The following is a 16,690-nucleotide window of genomic DNA, read 5'->3' on the forward strand; positions in this document are numbered from 1 at the left end:
TGCTGACACTTGATAATGTGTATATGGGACAAGAAATACTGTTGTTGGTTTGAAAGACAGAGAAAAATCAGTATGTGTTTAGTGTCGGAGTCAAGTTGTTTCTGTTTTTAAATGATCACAACTGGGCAGGCCCGTTATGTCTTTGTTAAGTGTGTCTTTGTTATTGTATCTGCAAACGCCCATATTACCACTAATTGGCCAAGGTAGCTGAACAGTGGGAGAGGGTCAAAGGCAATTACTGGCCCACAGCGGTCCACGTACAGTGGCATATCTTGTGGCTCAAGGCCCTGCCCTAGGAAGGAGGGCCTGGGGGGAAGTCAGGGCACAGAAGAGAAACTCACCCGTGCTCACGTGGTGGTCCAAAGCGTTCCTGAGCTTCCGTTGATATTGCCTAAGAATTGACACAGCTGTTTGCTCAGCCCTCTTAATGAGCTCACTCTTCAAGTTGCAGTCTTCACGTGTCTCCTTTTGTCTCAGAAAGCTACCCGGAAGTGGGTTTTATCCAGAGCAGCCCCCTCTGGGAAAAAACTTCCCAGCATAGCAGTGGGGGAAGGGAAGGAAGGAAGGAACGAGGAATGAGGTGGAAATTTCAGGAGCAGCGATGAGTGTGAGCATGTGGGCGGTGGACCCAAGTAGCCTGGCTTGAACCTTGGATCTGCCTCTTGGCAGCCCTGTGACCTTGGGCAAGTTACGGAACCTGTCTGCTTCAGTGCTGCCGTCTGTGAAATGGGAGTATCATAATACCTGCTCATGGGATTGCTGTGAGCCTTCAATGATATGTCCAAAACTGAGAATAGCGTCTTACACACAGTCAGCACTTCCTAGGTTTTCGTTATGTGGTTTCATTCATTTAGCAAGCACGCACTGAATTTCTGTTGTGTGCTCAATACCTGCTCTCGTGAAAAGCGTCTGTTTGGGATGGGAAGTAAAAGAGATAAGAAACAGATTATTGTAATGCAGGGTGATTAATGATGTGCTGGGGCTGTATCATTGGGTGCGGTGGGAATGCAGAGGACAGGTAGCTCAGACTCGTGTGTGGGGCGAGTGTGGGGGGAGATTGGAGAGGGAAGAGGTCATGTAGCCAAGTAAATGCAATAGAGTTTTCCATCTTGGGTTAGAGACATTGAGGAAGGTGGAGGAAGATGCAGAGGTTGAAATGATCATCTCTTTCTTGAGGGGAGGGTAGGCAGGACTCCAGGAGGTCAAGAGATGGGAAGCAGGCCTCCAGGGGCTGTTGGATAAACAAGACCTCAGGCACAAAACTCATGGAAATCCTGCTGCCCCCGCCTCACCGGCTAGAAAATAATGAAGACCCTAGGGTGTCCCTGGCCCACATTTGAAGTATCACGCCTTCAGAAATTGCAACTTTTTAGAGCTACCGTAAAGCGTTGATTAATCTAAAGCAGACTGACTAGAAAGTGGCCAGTCCCAAGAAACTACGTAGAGATTGGCATCAACTTCTGGTGTAAATCACACTAAGAACAAATTGCAGTTTTATTGGTTTAACACACTAATACCAGTGGCGATAGTGATGATGAGGGTTGGCATGTATTGAATATTCACCACGTGCCAGGTTCTGAGCTCAAGTCTTAACATGTGATATTTCACAACCATCCAGAACACTTGGCGGTATGAACTGTCACCTCCTCGTGCGATAGATGGCAATGCCAAGGCCCACTGAGGACAGGTCCTTTACCCAAGGACACCCAGTCAGCAAGGCACAGAGCAATGGTTTGAGATCAGAGTTCTCTGGCTCGCGAGTTCAAGCCCTCCCTGCCTCACCGTGCTAAGCAGACGGTGATAGTGGTTAGCACACACCACGGGGGATGCAAAGGGAAGGTGTAAGGCGTGCTCACTGGCTTCAGATAGTTTTCAGGTTTGTTGGTTGGGGGCAGGGCAGGGGTGGGGAACAGAGGAATGCCACATAAAAAGAGAGCAACAAAGACCAGGCAGCCAGGTAAATGTCCAGTGAGGAGTGATCCGAGGAAGGATCTGGCTTCTAGGGGAGGAAGGTGAGGCCAGCTGGGCGACGTGGTAATGCCACTTCCTGTGAGTCCACCGTGCGCTGGTGTAATAGGTGACCCTTGTGGGGAAACCCCCAAAGGGTCCTGCAGCCCACTGAAGCTGGCCATTTTCCTTCTCATGGGGATGGAAGTTGCTTTATCATAACTAATGTTATGATGGGACCCTTCCCTGCACGGCATCTTCATGTGGACTTTTCGATGGAAGGAGTGTAAATAATGTATGCAGATCCCCTGCTTGAATGTCTTTTGTTGAGGAAACCTTCTAGCCTGCCCTAAATGGGGCGCCCTAAGCTGTTTAGGGGGTTCCTTTTCCCTTTGTTGCCCAAGGAAGCAAAAGAGAAATCTAATGGGATTAGCCATAGGGGAGGGAGGGAGCAGGGCATGTGTAGATTATCATGGACCCACATTTTCTTCTTTAGAAGAGACTAAAAAAGAGAGGGGCACTTAGAACACCCCCTCCATGTTCTAGAATGGAAATGCGGGAACGGCGTTTGGCAAAAACTCTAAGGGTGTGGAATCCTTTACATAAGCTCTGTCTCTTGGTGGCAGAGAGGAAAGAAGCATCCTTAGTTTGGGCAGATCCTGAAACAGCCAGGAACTAGACTGGGTGCTTTGGTGATATCCTAGCTTAGTGATTAAAAGAGGAGGTTCTCAAAAATTATTTTTTTTAAAAAAAGGGACTTCCCTGGTGGTACAGTGGTTAAGAATCCGCCTGCCGATGCAGGTGACTCGGGTTCGATCCCTGGTCTGGGAAGATCCCACATGCCTCGGAGCAGCTAAGCCCGTGAGCCACAACTGCTGAGCCCACGTGCCACAACTACTGAAGCCCGTGCATCTAGAGCCTGTGCTCCGCAACAAGAGAAGCCACCACAGTGAGAAGCCGGCACACCACAACAAAGAGTAGCCTCCGCTCACCGCAACTAGAGAAAGACCGCACGCAGCAACGAAGACCCAATGCAGACAAAAATAAATTAATTAATTAAAAAAAAAAAAGATTCTTCAGCAAACAACATGGGTTCAGACCCCCAACTCTGACACTCAGCTATGTGGGGGACCTTGAGCAAATCAGTGCCTCTCTGTGCCTCAGTTTCCTCCTCTGTGAAACAGTCACATTGTGTTTTATCTAAGACATCTTCCGTTTCAAGAGGCATCACAATATTGTGTGAGCGCCACTAAGAAAGAAAACTCTACTGATTAAACTAGGACCTACTTTCAATTACAAGAAGCGCCCCAGTTTCAGAGATGTTGAAACGGGGAAAGAAAATGTTCATCTTAGAATGGATGAAATCCAGCTAAAAATGCTTCTGTCTCATAGGGTTCTGTGGGGATTAGGTGAGTTAATATGAGTAAAGCTCTTAGAACAGGGCCTGGCCCAGAGTAAATACAATGAAATGTTAGCCATTATGACATGGTGTGGTTTGATCTTTTAATTGACTCTGTGAAAGAGGTGTAGTTATTACCCCCTTTTGCATCTGAGTAGACTGAGGCTTGAAGCGTGCCAGGGTCTAGTTCTCTGCTGAGAGTTAAGTTGGCAGGTTCAGGGAGAAGGGGGAAAGCTATGCAGAGTCCCGTGTACGGAGAAGACCTTGGCCTGAGCATCACTGACCCCCGTCCCCTACCATCCACCCTATCGCCCCACTGCCACCACCCCTATGGTGAGAATGGAGTTACTCAGAGTTCAGCCCCCTATCCAGCTGGTCTGCCCGGAATCAGAAAAGGAAAGGTTTCCCCCAGCAAGAGAAACCTCGACTCCCAGCACAATACACGTCACCGCCAACATGAAACGATTTTCTTCCTTGTCCAGATAGGAGAGCTTGGGGCCTGAAGATGTAAGTGGTGAGTCATTGGTCCTTGTTCGAAGTGGGCTCCGTGCTGGGTAATTTCTCTGGCCTCTAATCACGGAGACTGCACCCCACCCTGCACTGAATCAATGATTACCTTGGAATATAAAATAAAATAAAAGATCTGACAACCACTTGAGATTCAGTTCTGAAGAATCCCAGCCAGCTGCACCTTCATTTTTATTATAACTCGTGACTCAGGCCAGGAAAATAGTAACGAGCCCTTTTCTCTGTCCAAGAGCTTCTTCTGGCTCCATTGTTACTGCATTGAGACAATTGCAGAATTTAAGCTGTTGCTTTGTTTTGTTTTGTCTTCTTTATGCCCTGGCGCTCTGGACTGGCGATGCTTGCCTCGGCAAATCCTGCTGTGTCTAATTGCAGGCCCATGTGACAGTCGGCTCCCTCCGTGATAAGTCAGGGTGCGGGGAAGGCGTGTGTTCATTACCTCCTGACAGAGGAAGAATGATAGGCGCTTTCTTTATGCCGGACAAAATGAAGCGAGCTCTTTCACTCATCTGCGAAGAGGCAGCTGCTACGCATGGGGAGGCGAGGGCGGGGAGAGGAGTGGTAGAAGAAACACATCAGAGAGCCTAGTTGATGTGATGCAAACCTAGTGACCAGGTAGGAGCTCTGCCTTTGAAATCAGACAAGGTGGGCTCGACTCCCCTCTTTGACACTAATATGAGGTTCTGTGAAATGGGCTGAATAATAATAGGATCTGCTACATACATCTTTTGGAAGGATTAAATAAAATAATGCATCTGAAATACTGAGCACAATACTTGGTACACAGTGAACTCCCCAATAAGTGATGACAGTTGTTATTATTATGACTCAGGCTCCTCTCTCTTCTCTGACTGGACACATGTGCCTCCATTACCATTTTGAAGACATAGCCCAGATATGAAGTCTGGAGAAAGCTGAGTATTAACTGTAAAGGCACAGAGGGGGTGTCCCTCATTAGTGAGGCCAAGTCCCAGTTTAAGGGTAGAGGAGAAGAAGCAAGTCTAGGGATATTTTTAAGAACTAGTGTGAGAGTATATTTTTATGAAGGATAAAGTGCCTTGCAGGAGAGAGTTCATTCTGATGGCAGAAATGCTTGACCCAGTTAAAAAATCCTAGTTGTAGGAAAGCGAGTGCCCCGAGCATGATTTAAGTCCCTTGGATTTAACTTTCAGCCCAGTCCCGTTGCTCATGTTTGAATCCCATTGAGAACCAGAAGGAAGTAAGAAAAAAGGAAAACCCTGTGTACAAATAGGATCATTCTTGGCTGCAAGTAAGAGAAAAACCGAAAAGCAGTGACATAAACAAATGTGAATTTATTTTTCTCACATAAGCAGTCTGGAGCTGTATGCCTGCCGGTGTTGGTTCAGGAAGACCTCGCTAATGTTGGGGCTGGCAGGTTCTTTTCCTTCATGGTCACAGAATGGCTGCCCCATCTCCAGCCATTACATTCATATTCCAGTAGAAAGAGGAAAAAATGGAGGGTAAGAGCTATTTTTGCCCCTTTTATGAGGCAAATAAAGTTTGCCTAATTTCCAGGAAACTTCCCAGCATATTTCCTCTTATGTCTCATTTGCCAGAGCAGTGTCACCTGCCTTTTCTTAACTGCAAGAATGGCTGGGAGAATGTGTATCTAACCTGAGTGTGGAAACCGGGGCAAGAGACAGGTGAAGGTATTGGAGATGGGTGTCTGGCTGACTAATCAAAAATAACTGGCACAAATGACTTCACAAAAAAATCAAACATTGGGGGTCCCAAGCAATACAGTAACCTAAAAAAGAGAGACATCCCCTAGCCTGCACCACAACTGCTTAGGAATGTCAAGGGCACTTGTCCATAGTGATACTTTATTTATTTATTTATTTTATAGAAATTTATTTTTTATTTTTGGCTGTGTTGGGTCTTCGTTGCTGCGAGCAGGCTTTCTCTAGTTGTGATGAGCAGGGGCTACTGTTCGTTGCGGTGCGCAGGCTTCTCCTTGCAGTGCCTTCTCTTTGTTGCGGAGCACGGGCCCTAGGCACATGGGCTGCAGAGCGCAGGCTCAGTAGTCGTGGTGCACGGGCTTAGTTGCTCTGCAGCATGTGGGATCTTCCTGGACCAGGGCTTGAACCCATGTCCCCGCATTGGCCACCAGGGAAGCCCCACAGTAGTACTTTAAAAAACAGCACAGAATCCACCAAAGAGCTGTGGGGGTCAGGGCAAGGGTAGAGGCTGCCAAAAGAAACATTCACTCATTCACCTGATATTTACTGGTATTTACTGATATTCACCTGAAATTTATATACTCCAGGGATGTGCTAAGCATGATACTAGGTGTCGAGGAAGTGAAAAGACAATAACATGGGACAACCTTCCGGAAATTCTGAAAAATACAGGGAATAACATGGAGAGCCAAGACAGTGGAATATGCACCATCTTTATTCCTACCCTCCTGTGTTTTCACCGTTTGGGGAGCAGGGGGCTTGAAGAATCTCTGGTTAGACAAGCCTTTGCACAACTGTAGAAAAAGACCTATTCTTGGCCCCCTTTCAGCATTCCTGCAGCCTCTAAACGACTCAGCCATCAGCTGTTAAATTCAAAAGCTGCAGGGCTTCCCTGGTGGTGCAGTGGTTGAGAGTCCGCCTGCCGATGCAGGGGACGTGGGTTCGTGCCCCGGTCCGGGAGGATCCCACGTGCCGCGGAGCGGCTGGGCCCGTGAGCCATAGCCGCTGAGCCTGCGCATCCGGAGTCTGTGCTCCGCAACGGGAGGGGCCAAGGCGGTGAGAGGCCCGCGTACCGCAAAAAAAAAAAAAAAAAAAAAAAATTCAAAAGCTGCAGAATCCATGTGGGGTTCGGTGGCTAGTAGCACTTACATAAAATCTGACAGAAGCCAATTAAACCTTGCTTGGACTGAACAAATCAACGTATTTTTCTCAGAGATCTTTCTGACAGTTAAATTCAAAATCATAATCACCAGTAATGGGATACCTTCTATCACGAGATGGTGGCATTTTCCCTTCTGAATTCCTGTTTTCAAACTCTGCCGAGAAAATTTCTTGCGGGCTCAACTTTGATCTAATGTACTTCTGTCTAAGTTGGAATTTATGCAGTAGGCAGTTTTATTTAATAACTCAAAAATTAGCTGTCTGGGGCTTCCCTGGTGGCACAGTAGTTGAGAGTCCGCCTGCTGATGCAGGGGACACGGGTTCGTGCCCCGGTCCGGGAAGATCCCACACGCCGCGGAGCGGCTGGGCCCGTGAGCCATGGCCGCTGAGTCTGCGCGTCCGGAGCCTGTGCTCCGCAACAGGAGAGGCCACAACGGTGAGAGGCCCGCGTACCGAAAACAAAAAATTAGCTCTGTCTGGTGATCTACTTGCAAGCCTGGAATTGCCTTGGGATCTCTGGATTTCACAAAGTGGGAAGATTATACAGCTGGGATGGCTTCTGGAATGGGTTCAGTATTGTCAGGGGCTTCAAGGGGTCCATGGTTGGCTGTAGCTCAGTAGCAGAAAAAACAGAAAGTGACGTCCCATTGTAGCCTAGTACAGGGTCAAGGTCACCTTCTGGGGTGTCTATTAAATATATGTGACAGATGTTTTAGAGGCATTAATATGAATCAGACTTGGGGGCTTCTCTCCAGAAACCCACAATTCTGTTGGAGAGAAAATTCATAAATAACCATGAGTCAAGGTGGCAAATAAGTACCAAAAAGAAAGGTGAAAAATATTTAAGAGCTTGGAGATAGAAACAAGTTCTATCATAGGAAGAAAGGTACAGTGAAGCCATGTGATCTGCATCTGCAGCGTTGGCTGGATGTGAACTTGGGGTGATAGGAGACACTGAACCATGGCTGGAACTTATTTTCTCATGCATCAGGATGAGGGGGTGTATTGCCATTCTCCCGCAGGGAACAAGTTCTTTCTTGGTACCCTGTCTGACTAAATGCTCTCCCACAGAGCTCCGGTAGACAAACCTTTACACACTCTCCTTCTCCGTTCGCAAAGTTATCCAAGTTTCTACCCTGGAGGGTTGTCACATTAGGGAGGACTTAGCTCCATGAATTCCCATTAAACCTTTCAATAACCAGAAAGCTCTAATGTTTTACTTCTTTTAAGAATTTGAATTTCAGCAGAGTAGGGTTTCTCAACCTTGACACCATTGACATTTGGGACCCATAGGCTGTCCTGGGCATTGCAGGATATCGACAGCATCCCTGGTCTCTAGCCATTAGATGCCAGTTGTGACAACCAAAAATGCATCAAGATATTACCAAATGTCCCCTGGCGGCCAAAGTTGTCCCAGGTTGAGAACCATGGCAGTACAGGGCTACTGAAGTCCTGAATACCTTTCCCCAGCTGAATGCTTATCTGATGGTGAAACATTCCCCATTTAAATAAATGATGCCATCATGTACCCAATTGTTCAGGCAGAAACCCGAGCTTCATCTCTGATCTCTCCCCCTCCATCGCCTCTTGTGTTCAAACAGCTGCCTCAGGGCAGGTGCTCTATGGACACTGCCTCCTTCCCCAAAGATGCTCCCTCATCCAGGATGCCCTCGTCTTTAGCCTGGGCTGTTCCACCAGCCTCCTAACTGCCCTCCTTACCTTAACTCTGACCTTCTTCCAACCCATTCTCTTTCACTGCAAGTGTCATTTCCCTGGTTAAAACAATTAATGGCCCTCCATTGCCCTCAAAATGAAGATTAATATCTTTAATAAGGTTTAAAAGGCTCTCCATGATCTGGTCTCTGCCAACTTTTCCAGCTTCATCTTTCATTACTTGGTCTACTTGTAAGCCATACTGGTTTTGGAGGGTGCCATGCCTTACATCTTCTTCCTCCTTCTAGAACATTGTCCCCTCCCCCAGACTATGGCTTTCCATGGCAAGATATTTCCAGGGTGCTGAACAGTGGTGGGGTAGGTGTGGCCCTTGCCCAGAATTAGGAGTTCTGACCCAAATATCAGCTCTCTCCCTACCTAGCTGTGTGACTTTGGGCAAATCACTTAACCTCTCTAGTTTCTTGATATTCATATGCAGAACCAGGAACTCTAACGTGGCAGTTCGGAGGCTCCCTCCTTGCCGTATGACTCTAGAGAGCAAATAATGGCTACCACTTATTAAGCGTCTATTGTGCATCTGCTGTGTTCTGCATATATTATTAAAATTAACTCCTCAATCCTGTGGGGCAGATGCTGTCATTGTCCCTGTTAGTAGAGATTAGGAAGCTGAGGCTTGGGGCAGTTTTGTAACTTGCCCAGAGATACCCAGGAAGTAGGTGATGGAGTTAGGATTTGAATCCAGGACCAACTAACTAGAGAGATCCTCTGTGCTCTTAAGATCAGCCTGGTTGACTGCAGTAAGAAGGGGCAGTAGGCGAGTATCTCTCTAAAAGGGGTGTCTGCTGGCACAGTTTTTAAAGAGTATATTCAAAAGGCTCTGGCAGAAAAAGGAAAGTGGCAATTTTAGCTGTAGGCGATGCAAACAAGAATGTGACTGCTTCGCCCGTGACCACAGACAAGGACATTTGCATTTTCTTGAGCTCTTGCTAAAATATGCCAGTGAGCTTTTCTGGAAGAGAAACACAGCTAAGGACAAGGCAGGGAGGGGGAACCCCTGTATGTGGTTTAGATGCATCTTTCTAAATAATGCTCATTTCAATGAAGATTTATAAGCCATTTCTAATTAGAGTCACATTTCTAAGAAAGGCGTATTTTGATGCTGGGTCAATACACTGTCAAGGCCTGCTGGATAAAACGGTGAGGAGGACAGGCCCAGCTAATGAGGAGTGAGGTTCTGGGGGTGTGTGGCTGAGATGCTGATGATGGTAAATTGCTTAATTGGGTTGAATAATTTGGGTAAATATCTAGTTAAATGGATTTAGTCTGAATCCAGGCTCTGACCTACTGAATTTTGTATCTTCTATCAAAAATAACATAAAATAAAATACCCCGACTATAATTGTCTGTTTATTTGTCCGATTCCGCCCCTAGGCTTGGAGTTCATTGAGGGAAAGGACCCTGCCTTGCTCACAGTTCCATACCCAGAGCCTAGCACAGTGCCTGGCCCTGGGTAGGAGTTCAGTATTCTCTAGCCTCTATTCTCAGGACCAAGGATAGCTCCACATGCCAAGTGAGGCAATGCATCCCTTGGGTAACTGTAAATTCCACTTGGACAAAGGCCACAAATGTTTTATTCACAGATACAGCCGCAGCATGTGCTGGGTGCGCCATAACTTGGGATAGCATGCTAACACTTGCTGTGTGTGTGACCGTGGGCAAGCTTACTCTCTGTGCCTCAGTATCCTTCTCACATATGGAAATAACAATTCTTGCTTTGTAGGATTGTTGGGAGGATCAATGAGATAATGCTCAGAAAAACCCCTGGCAGATAGTAGGTGCTCATTGAATGCTATCTCTTCATATTTCCACTTAGGAATCAAAGCCGTTACCTCCCCAAAATATCAAGCGTTAAAACATTTAAATACTGACATTTCCAGAGATGATGACTCTCATGCCAGTCATTTTTTATACATTCAGGAAAAGGCAGCCAAAAGGGTAACATGACTAAAGTGTATTATTTCCAAGAGCCCTTGAAGAAAATGCCCAAGAGGCAATTAGCACATAGCTGTCGCCTAATGTTGCTATTGCTTATTGGCTGATTCCATCCTCTACTAATCAAACTGCTTCTCCGATATTTTTAGACCTTTTAAAAAAGTCCTCTCAAAACTCAGGAAGCAGTGCTTGTTGACACATACCAAGGAATCTGCGAGAACATGAATCTGACATTCTCATAGGGAATGAGAAAATGCTGGAAGTGGGGGAGCATTCTTCAGCGTCCATGGGAATTAGATTAGGCAGCCCGGATGATTCTTTAACCCTAACTAGCCTCCTCACCTTTTCCCTTCCTGCCTCAGACTAAACAAATAACCCTCCTTGTTCCCTTTTTGTGCAGCTCCAGGACTTGAGATTTAAATTGTCTCAATAAAGGATAGTTGTTGAGCTTCCTTGGCTGGCCAGACGACCGTGTCAGGGTTGATTGACTTATAGCACCTGCGCCGTGGATCATTCCAGCCTTTGAGTCGTGGTTCTGTTGCTGCTCAGCTGCTGTGTGACCTTAGGCTCTCTGCTTCACCTCTCTGATACTAAGCTTTCTCACCTGTAATTAAATCTTGTGAGGATTCAAGATAATATCCATAAAGACTGGGTCCAAATAATAACTGAGATTGATCTATGATTAATGTTATTCCACCTTTCAGTGCTTTATAAATCCCCCATGTTATGTTGTGCATAATGCCAACATCAGTCTTTTTTTTTTTCTTTTGTCAAAGAAAGATGGTCCAGTACGGAGAAAAACTACGGAGAAAAACTACCTCCTCGTGAACTGTCATTCTCTCAAGGTTTTCCTGTGGATAGTCAAATGAAGCGTGCCTTTGTATCCTCCATGAGGTTAAAATGATGTTGATGTTTTGAAATTCCATATATGGGGTATTATTTAGTCATGGTGATGATCACAGAAATGACGGGTTGATTACTGAGTGTGTGCCAGGAGCCAAGCCCTTCCGTGAATTGTCCAGTTCCATTCACTCCACAACACTAAGAGGTAGGCAGTGTTAACCCCATTTTGCAGGTGAGGAAACGAAGGCTGAGAGAGCTATTCTCCACCTCTCCAACCTGCCCCAGAAGCACTCCCCAGCCTGTCTCTGTCCTCTGGGTCTTCCAGGAGGGCGTCAGGGACCAGCTTGCTGGTCCCCTAGCTGCAGGGGTCACATTTTAAGCTCTCGAGCATCACGGAGGCCGATCTTTTATTCGGTTTGAAGTGAAGGATACAGCTTCCTCCTCCCTTTGGGGTCAGGATTCAAAGCATCTCAGCAGCTGCTGTCAAAGAAATCACTTCCTAAATCCCTCTCTCCCTTCCCACTCTCTGTTTTTATATTCTCAAAGTAGACACCAATCGAGGGTCCCATTCTCCTACAACTACCTCAGAAATTCCTTCCAGGTGGTCGTTCTCACCTTCATTTGGAGTCTGATGTCTATGGCATCTTGGATCCTCAGTCTATACTCTCCTATTACCTATTTTACTTGTTATTCTACCGTTTACTGAGAGCTCACAGTGCACCAGGTGATTCACAAACATTGCTGTGAGGCCTCATTACAACCCGTTGAGGACGCCGTTGTCACCTCTATTTTATAGCTGAGAAAACTGAGGCTCAGAGACAGAAAGTGACTTGTGTGATGGAGAAGCCGAGACTCAAAACCGGAGCAGTCCGGATCCAAAGTCCCATTGTTTTTCCCCTCTCTGCTCAGTGCCCTGAGCAGACCTGCTAATACTTGCTGGGATGGAGTGTTGGCTTCGCTTCCAAGCCCCCAAATTCAGTTCCAGACCACGCTCCCCCAGCCCACATCCTCCCCGTTGCCGAAGCCTTTCTGAGCTCATCAGAAGTTACAGGAGTGCTCTGGGGGAGGCTGTCACGCTGTCCCCAGAAGTCACATCAAATGCAGCCATCTCACGGCTCCTCACAGAACAAGGTGTTCCTTTACTTCCTTTTTGATATTAGAACACGGTCCTACTGCAAATTGACTTGAAAGGAAGCCGGACCTCATGGCTCCTTGTCTGCCTGTGAAGGAAGAGAGCCACTGCTGGTACCTAAAGGACCTGGATTTAATCCATGGTAGGGGCCTTAATGAAGGGGGTGGGGGGGGTTGGTCAAAGGTCAGACACCCCCTAAGCACCCCGCCCTCATTCAGGGAAAATCAAAAAATGTCACTCCGCAGAAAGCAGTTTTTATTTCATTGCAGGTTTGGAGGCTGTGCATTAAATGTCCCTCTCTGTCCCCTCTCTCTCTCTCCTCTCCTTCCCCTCTGCTCTCCCCACCCCTCTCCGCTTTGCATCGCGACACCTAACAGTAGTTGTTAGCTCTTCATATGTTTCCTTTTAGCTTCTTTAATTATTGTAGCAATTTCATCTGTTTAAAAAAGAGAAAAAGAAAAAGGCCAGAACAGCCTGGCCACTTGGACACTGAGGGAAGGCAGACGTTCAGACCGATTGCCAAGCCATGTAACCCTGCAGACTCTTGGTTTCATTAATGTTCTCTCCTCTGCCCTAGACTGTAATGGGAGCCTGTTCCGTAATGGTGCGCTTCGGGTAAACAGATCGTTAGGTAAGATTGACAGCAGAATATGGTCCAGGTAATGTTTTAAGCCCAAAGCAAAAGAGCACGCGGTGTCTCCAGCTGACAGGACCACAATTCGTGCAGTTTCAGTGAAGGGTGTGTTGGGGCTTTTTCAGCATAAACGACCACTTTCTGAAGGTTTTCTTTTCTGCCTTAACAAAGGGAGGCTTTCTTTTCAGCTAGAGACAGAGCATAGGCCTTCGGGCACATGAGGGGTTTGTTTTGATAATGAACTTGATATCGAGTTACAACTCATTAATATAGACCAAACAATGTTATTGCAGCTGCTTTCTTCATTTTATAAAGCCTGGTTCTCAACAAAGCATATTATTGGCCCCAAATGAATTAAAAAAAAAAAAAAAAGAGTAGATGCCACAAAGACTCAGCGGGTTCAGGGCAGAAATAGCATAGCTGTGTGCAAAGCGTGAATTCACCGGCAGCCGTTGCCACCAATTCAGGCAGGGTCACGAAGCACTCAGACTTCGGCTTGGTATTCAAGTAGAGGTAGATTTCAGACCAGTGGAGCCAAAGCCAAAGAATTCCTCTCTTGTGTTCAGGAGGCAGTATAATCCAGACCAACAGATTCCCCAGAAACTCTGGAGTTGGGGACTCATCACCTAGAATCGTAGAGTTGTTGAAAAACCTTGAAGGGCATCTCACCAGCTTTCTACCCGAAGCAGGAGGATGTGATGGGAATGTTTACTGGCTCTGGAGTCTACCTGACATCGGATGAGCCCTGGTTCTGCTGTTACCCAGCTGTTTGACCTGAGACAAACCACCCCCTCTCATTCCAAGCCTCAGTTTTCTCATCTGCAAAATGGGGATAAAGATAGTCCCGGATAGCTCCCTCTGAGAGAGGGCTGGCTGGATGTAGGTGTGGTACTTAGACGTACATTTCCTTCCTAGATGTTGTTAGGAAGTTCTTCCATTCAGGAAGCTTCCTCTGACTCCCTCCCTTGTCTCCTTTCTCGTCAGTTCTGTGGGATTCCACAGTCATAGCCCTCACCACACACCTGCTCACAGGTCTGTGTAACCACCAGCAGAGAGGGCCACCAGCACAGGGACCATCATTAATCTTTTTTTTTTTTTTTGCGGTACACGGGCCTCTCACTGTTGTGGCCTCTCCCGTTGCGGAGCACAGACTCCGGACGCGCAGGCTCAGCGGCCATGGCTCACGGGCCCAGCCGCTCTGCGGCATGTGGGGTCTTCCCGGACCGGGGCACGAACCCGTGTCCCCTGCATCGGCAGGCGGACTCTCAACCACTGCGCCACCAGGGAAGCCCCATCATTAATCTTTGAATTCAGTATTCGCAGCAACTATTTGCAGCACGCCTATTATGTGCCAGCCTCCTGGAAGGCACACAGTAAATATGTGTGGACTAAATTAATCCAGCATCTTCCAAAGAGAGGACCTATTATCTCCTTGTACATCTACTTGCTCTGAACAGTACAAATCCTATTTAAAATGTGTTGCTGGAATTCCCTGGCAGTCCAGTGGTTAGGACTCCATGCTTCCACTGCAGTGGGTGCGGATTTGATCCCTGGTCAGGGAACTAAGATCCTGCAAGCTGCGAGACTTGACCAAAATAGAAAAAAAAAAGTGTTGCTTTTTGGTATTTTTTAAAGTTTCCACTCCTTCTTGCCTTTAGGTTTTCTGGAAATATTCTAGAAGTCTCTTCATTTCCAGGGACGTGGCCTCCTTGCCATCTTTGGTGAAATCTCTTTGAATATCTGAACACACTGGAGCTCTGTAGAAGTCTAAGTTTCCTTAGATGCTGCACCCCTTGCTTTGTTATTAGAACTGTGTATAGTTATTCATTTTGTTCATTTCATTAACATTTGTTAATTCACATCCATTTAATTCATTCCTATCCATTTCCTTCATTTCATTCAACATTTCATTTTCTAGCATCCCCTGTCCAATTAACACCATGTTTCTTTCTAGAGACTTCGACCATGAGCACATTATCAGTCTTTCACCAAGTTGTTAGAACATTTCTTTTTAAAGTTTAGTGCAGATTGTGACGAGAATTCTCTTCCTTCCCAATACAATACCAACTTTTAGGTACATACACCGTGGTCAACTTTCCCCAAAGTTTCCATCAAGTTTTCCTCCTTTGTTGGTTCCTAGTCTGTTTTTCATTTGATTTCTGTATCTGTCCGGAAATTAAATTTCTGGAAATGCAAACACATCAGATGCTTCACTTTGGGTCTGTAACAAAGGCCTGAAGAACTGGCCTCTCACCATGGTGATATCTTGCATCAGGACCAATTTTGCAATTTCTTGCTTTCACCTGTGTGTTCTGAAGCCTTTTCCACTATTCTATTTTTTCCAAATCATTTTATTCTCCAATGCTTTCAGAAATTTTCTTGAGGTATACATAGAGAAAAGTATACAGATACAGGTGTGCAGTTTGATGAATTTTTACACGGTGACAAGAGCCATGCAACTTCTTCACCAAAATCAAGAAATAGAGCATTGGGCTTCCCTGGTGGCGTGGTGGTTGGGAGTCCGCCTGCCGACGCAGGGGACACGGGTTTGTGCCCTGGTCCGGGAAGATCCCACATGCCGCGGAGCGGCTGGGCCCGTGAGCCATGCCCGCTGAGCCTGTGCGTCCGGAGCCTGTGCTCCGCAACGGGAGAGGCCACAACAGTGAGAGGCCCGCGTACCGCAAAAAAAAAAAAAAAAAAAAAGAAAGAAATAGAGCATTACCAGAACCCCAGAAGCTCCCTCAAGATGCCTTCCAGACATGAGTCTCCTCCTCGCTGGTGCTGATCATCATCCTGATGTCCGTCACCATCAATATGTTTTGCCTGTTTTTGAAACTTCATATAAGTGGCATCATACAATATATGCTCTTTTGGATCCGGCTTCATTTGTGCATTATGTTTATGAGATGCGTTTGTTATCACACGTAATTGTCATTTGCTTCTTCTCACTGCTCTATGGTATTCTACTGTGTGAATGTACCACAGTTTATCCATTTACCTGGTGAAGGACTTTTGGGTTGTGTTGTTTTGAGGGGAGAAGGGGATGGAACTATTACAAAAACGCTGCTGTGAATGTTTTCTGTACATGTCTTCTGGTGAACACATATTCTTGAATATATATATATATATATACACGTATATATGTTTTTGAGGATAGATAGGTAGGTAGGTAGGTAGATAGATGCTCATCACAGTTACATTTTGTTAGAAGCCTTTCCATTTCCATTGATAAAAACCTTAAACTTGCACAAGTGAAAACAGAAGAAGACAAAAACGGAATTAGAGGCTCACATTATAGAAGACTCCAGGGGAATGTGGCTTCAGTTATAGCAGGATCCAGGAGCTTAGACAAAGTCATTGGGAATCTACCTGTCTATATTCATTGTTCCTATTTCCAGCTATGGTGGTTCCAGTCGAAGGCAAGAGGTCTCCATTGAGTGTCAGAATGGCCATTAGCAGCTCCAGGCTTAAATTCCTCTGGTTTAATAACAGCAGGAAGAAAGAAACCTCTCTTTCCCAAATGAACCACCGCAAATACCATTTCTGAATTATCCACGTCAGGATAATTGCCCACCCCTGGAGCCCAGAGAACCAGCGTCACCCACACCTGAACCACATGCCCTGAGAAACAGCATTCATCATGTTACCTTTAAAACTTTAGACAACGTAAAATTTTCATCAAT

The 16,690-nt window shown here is 46.2% G+C and overlaps 1 protein-coding gene across 6 annotated transcripts in view; it reads left to right on the forward strand.

The window, feature by feature from the left end:
• The window catches only part of CCDC60 (coiled-coil domain containing 60), a 271,219-nt gene that overhangs the window by 101,305 nt on the left and 153,224 nt on the right, over positions 1 to 16,690 (forward strand). The gene's annotated exons all lie outside the window — the stretch shown is intronic.

Source organism: Pseudorca crassidens, chromosome 12 (genome assembly GCF_039906515.1).
Source record: "Pseudorca crassidens isolate mPseCra1 chromosome 12, mPseCra1.hap1, whole genome shotgun sequence".
NCBI classification, from domain to species: Eukaryota; Metazoa; Chordata; class Mammalia; order Artiodactyla; family Delphinidae; genus Pseudorca; species Pseudorca crassidens.